Consider the following 5,564-nt stretch of genomic DNA (forward strand, 5'->3'; position numbering starts at 1 on the left):
CACATAATAATAAAAACACCAAATGCACTAAACAAAGAAAGAATTTTAAAATCAGTAAGGGAAAAAGGGCAAGTAACGTATAAAGAATGGCCTATCAGAATTACACCAGTCTTCTCACCAGAGACTATGAAAGCAATAAGATACTGGGCAGATGTCATACAGACCCTACAAGAACACAAATGCCAGCCCAGGCTACTATACCCAGCAAAACTCTCAATTACCATAAGTGGAGAAACCAAGATATTCCATGACAAAACCAAATTCACATAATATCTTTCCACACATCCATCCTTGCAAAGGTCAAGAGATGGAAAACACCAAGGAGCCAAACTACACCCTATAAGAAGCAAGAAAGTAATCTTTCAAAAAAGCCCCACAAACCTAATTCTGCAAAGGCAGGAGTGATGTCTAGACCCCACAGTGCTGATGCAGGTTGCTGTGTTCATACAGCCATGACTGAGCAGCTGGCCCATGCTCAAGTAGCTTCCTAAGTGGTATACTTCCAGGGAACACCATACAATGCCAGATTCCCTGTCATTCTCGGTGTAGTGAAAAGCAAGCTAATGTTCCAAGATAATTTTTAACAGACATAGAGGGAAATCACTCCCTGACTCTGGAAGGCACTAGCCTTGTTTCATTCACAACACTCTATTGACATCTAGTGGTCAAATAAAGTATCATTCTGAAGAGCCCTGCTGCTGTGGTGGTAATTTTCCAAGTTAGCAACATCCATGTCCAAGATATCCAGAAAGAGATCTCAGAGCAGGCACAAGATAATTGTTGCTATACCTGGGGGTGCAAGCCTGTTATCTCGCATCCTTGAGAAGCTGAGGTAGGGAGATCGCAACTTCAAGGCTGGCCTGGGCAACTTACCCTGGGCTCAAAATGAAATATCGAAAGAAGGTACATATTGAGCTCACTTGCAGAACAGTTGCCTAGCACGTGTAAGCTGCTAGTGTGTCTGTGAACTTGAGGTGGGTCTATGCTTGCTAATCATTACTGTGCTAACTTTACACACTCAGCCACCATCGTCGAGAACAATGAGCACTCTTTAGCATTTTTGTGTATCATCTGTTCATTTATTCACTCCATCTTTTTCTCTAAATTATTTTAGGTACTTGCCATAGTATCTTATGGCTCCTTCTTCCAGTTCAGGCATCTGGGACATCCACAGCTCTGGCCTCACATACAGTTTCCTGTGTCTGATGAATCTATTCTTTCTTAGTCCCACATTCAATTTCTTGCTTCTGCATATTTTACTTCTATATTGCTCTTGCATATATTCCTCTATGCTGTTCTTAAATTTTTAAGCTGCATGTTGCACACCAAAGGACAGGTGAGGCAGGAGAAGCTAAAAGTATTTCCACCTCTCAGAAAGCACATGCCTTTTAACCTGTTGTAAGCAGCTGTGCTGAGGGGCTCTCTTCTTCACAGAACTGGACTTGAGTAACTCCAGGTCCATGATGGCCTGAATGGGAGGCTGGTCTCTTCCTTCCAACTAGGGGTTAGGATACCATCAACACACTCAAAATTTCCTTTTTGCATTTTCTCCTTTCTCTCTCACACCCCAGTATTATAAACCACCATGGAAGCTGCACAGGGAAAACTGACACTGAACTTGTCAGAAAGAGGAGTGCAAGTGTGAACTGAGTGTGTGCACATGCAGCCTACAGGGAGGGTCATGGGGCTTCTTCCTAGTATAGAAACCCCAATTAAAACAGTGGGTAAATGTGCTTGCTGGCGGGCCTAATGACAAAAATCTCAATTTCGGGGCATCCTGAAGAGAGAGAATCAACTTCTACAGCTGTCCTTAGACCTTCACACATGTACTATGATACAGACATGTCTATAGACTCCCATAACAACTAGAAAAGCGATAAAAAAACTAATCCAAGTAATCTTTAATGATACTCTGCTATGCTTGCACACAGGAACCTGGCATAACTGTCTCCGGAGAGGCTTCATTCAGCAGCCGATGGAAACAGATGCAGAGACCACAGCCAAACATCAGGCAGAGCTCAAGGAAACTTGTGGAACTCAGAGGTAGGCTCAAGCAAGCTGGATATAACAAGTATAACACAAGAACACAAACCTGGATCCATCAGGGCTAACAGAGACTGAACCATCAACCAAAAAGCATATGCAGGCTGGACCTAGTCCCCCCTACACATTTGTAGCAAATGTGCAGCTTGGTCTTCATGTGGGTCCCCTAACAACTGGAACAGGCAGGGCTGTCTCTGACTCTGTTGCCTGCCATTGTATCCTCTTCCTCTAGCTTGACTGCCTGATCAGACCTCGATGAAAAGCATGTAGTTAGCATTGCTCGGGCCTGATGTTCCAGAGGGCGCTGATATGCTATGGTGGCTATAATGGTGGGAAGGATTTGTGAGGGTAGGACTGAGAGGAGAGGAGAAAAGGGTCCTCAAGACAGGGATTTAAAATGAATAAATAAATAAAGTGATGAAAAGTTTAAAATTCTGGAGGCTGAGGAGGTGGCTCAGATATCAGGTGCACTTGTTTTTCCGGAGATTCCAGCACCTACACTGGGTGGTGCCAAACTACCTGTAACATTAAAAAAATATATGTAGATTCGGGGGAATCTTCTGCTAGGTAACTCTCCTAAAAGATGTCTAAGAAGCAAAAATTTGAAATCTTTCGTTTGTCTGCTTTCTCAGACAGGGTCTTGATGTGGATGCTAACAGGGCCTCAAACTGTCATCCCTTCTAACCTTCATGAGTCCTGGATTATATGTGTGCATGCTATCACCCTCATGATAAATTTATCAATAAGTCAGTGCATACTTCATTGTTCAGTCTATCGCTGAGCATTGTCCCCAGTACTTTGCTCTCATAAACAAGAATCACAAAATTTCTAGTAGGTATCTTTCTTCATATACTGTTTTCTGGGGATGACAATGTGAGCCTGTCTCCTTGTTAAAAAGCAAAGTTTTGAGCAATCACGCAACTGTGATGTCACTATTGCATTAGGGAACCCACCATCCTACCACAATTTGAGAATACAGGGAACACTGACAGATACCCAAAGCTAAGCTAGATATTTTAAAAGGGTCCATTAAAAGACTCTAATAACTGGGCTAGAGAGAAGTCTGGGCTGTACCATTATGTCCCACATCAACAGCTATGGAAGTAACTTTTTATCTTTTATCATAACAGAACTAATGTCCCAAGAATCAAGAATCTTTCTGGGTTGGATGCAGTAAGAAAGACTGTAAATTCCCCAGATGCTCAGATAGGAAGATTACACTTTCAAGCTCAGTCTAGACTACACAGCAGGTGTTGTGGGGTGACACATGGAGACATTGTCTTTAGAGTGAAAAAAAATAAATTTAAAAAGAGCTGGGACCATCAATGCCATCTGTAATTAGAATAGTTTAAAAAATGCCTTTTAGACATTTGAAAACAGTTTAGTCAAGGAATCCCACTACACACAATTGTGGCTGAATCTGTTAACCATAATCCAGGGACATCACTCACTCAAGATAGCAAAACATATTCCTAGAATCCCATGAACCCCACTAGACAGTGTATAAGCAGAGACCAAGATGTGCTCTGCTCTGCACATCTGGAGAGATGCCACTCTGACCTTCCCTGAAACTAGTGAGAGTCCCTCAGGATCCTGACCCTTGAATCAAAGACTTCAGCTAGAGTCTGGACCTGACATTCAGCTAAGATAAATCATACAGGTGAGTAGGCTTGGGGGGATGGGCTTAGGACTGTAGTTAAGAATTTCAGGGCATAAACCTTGTGTAAAGATCCTCAGCATGATAAAATAAACTTTTACTAGCTACACTAACTATGTGTATCTACCTTCTGGGTCCCAGCAACAACTAAACCTACTCTTGCTTTTTACCCATTGAAAAGTAAACTTTAAAAGAGGAGGTAATAAAACTACTTAGTAGCAGAAATAGAACAAAATCCCGTCCCACCATAAAAAAAGTGTGAAAAGTAATTTCGGGAGTAAATTCTAGGCCACCCAGTGTCACATTGTGAGCACCTTGCTCAAAAAAAAGAGAAAGAAAAGAAAAAGAAAAGAATCCTAAGACCTCACTACAGCCCTTACTGCCAATATCCGAGGCCCACTGTGCCCTCCCTAGTCCCCATCTCCCTTGTGTCCTCTCATTATACTTAATTATTTCTGACCTGCATCCCTTGTGCTTCAGCAAGAGACAGTTGCAAACTGACCACATAGAACCACCGCCACTCGTCAAATCGCGGGCCTCTACCAACTCCGGAGGTAACCTCAAGGCGCATGTGCTGCCAGAGACAGACGCACATCGATGACGTCATGTCAGTGGCGTCGGTGAGGCACCACATCCGAAATCTGATAGCAATTCATTGATATTGGAGCAAGTCTGTATACTGAGCATACCTTTTTTGGGGGGCATATTGGATTTTTCCAGAGGATATTTAAACAAGAAAGTGGCTGAACAGAGCAAAGAAAGAAAAAAAAACAAAAAAGCAAAAAACGAGTGAGGCCTGAAAAAGACAACATCAGAGCGCTCCAGAAGCTAGCCAATGATGAAGGGTAAATGGGATGAGAGATGCAGAATGGGCCCGGATGACAGTATAAGAGGAATGGGAACTGAAAGCTGATGTGCGAAATGAATCAGAGATACCTGTCTCAACAGAGTCCCAAAACAGCTTCCACAGGATTGACTCACTACACAAAAGAAATCAAGGATCAGAGTGCATAGGGAATGACAGCCTGTGGTCTCTGCTCATCTCAAATCATAAATGTATGTTACAAATTCTATTTGGATATTTCAGGTATGCTTTTTCAGTTGGGAAGAACCTTCACCTGTGGCTCGTGAAGACAACATATTCTTGAACTCTAAATTTTTAAAAGGCCAGTTCATCTTTAACTTTACTTTCCCATGAATCAGAGACCACATACATAATTGTCCCAATATCAATGATGAAATGCTCAGCCATCTGTGCTTTTAAACTACCTTAAAGATTCTATTCTGTATTTGTACTCCCTTACTTTACCACAGAGAAGATATCAGTCACTGTTGTTATATTACCCTAAAGCTGGCAGGTAGTATCAGACTTGAACTTACTGTCTGAATAGTGGAAAAAGAACCCAACAAATGGCCCAGGGAAGAGGGTTGCAGCTGAGGAAGGCCAATTGAGGTACCTGCTGCTCCAACTCAAGAGGTAGTGAAACTAGAGTGTTTTTAGTACTGGATGCAACTGTGAAGTGTTTTCACCCAATCTTCCTCGAAATCCATGTAACTTGACATTGCTGTGACTTTGGCTGAAAGTGAGTAGCTCCCAAGATACAAGTCACACTTTTTGCCTACAAGTGGCATGGAGTCAGACCTCTCCTGGAGCAATCATGTAGAGTCCAGAGGGCTGAAAACCAAGGGAAGAGGACTATGAAGCTCACTGTCAGAATTCCTCCTCAAAGGACTTGACTTTCCTGGGAACCTCCTTTCCTCTAGTGCTGGAGTGGCTCATTACCTAAGAACCCCAACTTCCATACCTTTAAGCTGGTCGTGGCTGATTAAATAACCTGTATCATCCATGTCTCAAGTTTCCTCC

The 5,564-nt window shown here is 42.6% G+C and overlaps 1 protein-coding gene, 1 long non-coding RNA gene and 1 pseudogene across 2 annotated transcripts in view; 2 read left to right on the plus strand and 1 right to left on the minus strand.

Annotated features, from left to right (window-relative positions):
• The window catches only part of LOC116102071, an 11,733-nt gene extending 7,482 nt beyond the window's left edge, over positions 1–4,251 (minus strand). Inside the window, exon 1 of the long non-coding RNA XR_004122996.1 lies at positions 4,161–4,251. This is a non-coding gene — a long non-coding RNA (uncharacterized LOC116102071). The remainder of the gene's footprint in view (positions 1–4,160) is intronic.
• LOC116102063 (uncharacterized protein C2orf78 homolog) overlaps positions 1–5,564 on the plus strand; it is a 135,806-nt gene that overhangs the window by 12,278 nt on the left and 117,964 nt on the right.
• LOC116104082 overlaps positions 4,298–5,564 on the plus strand; it is an 8,312-nt pseudogene continuing 7,045 nt past the window's right edge.

Source organism: Mastomys coucha, unplaced genomic scaffold, assembly GCF_008632895.1.
Source record: "Mastomys coucha isolate ucsf_1 unplaced genomic scaffold, UCSF_Mcou_1 pScaffold21, whole genome shotgun sequence".
NCBI lineage: Eukaryota > Metazoa > Chordata > Mammalia > Rodentia > Muridae > Mastomys > Mastomys coucha.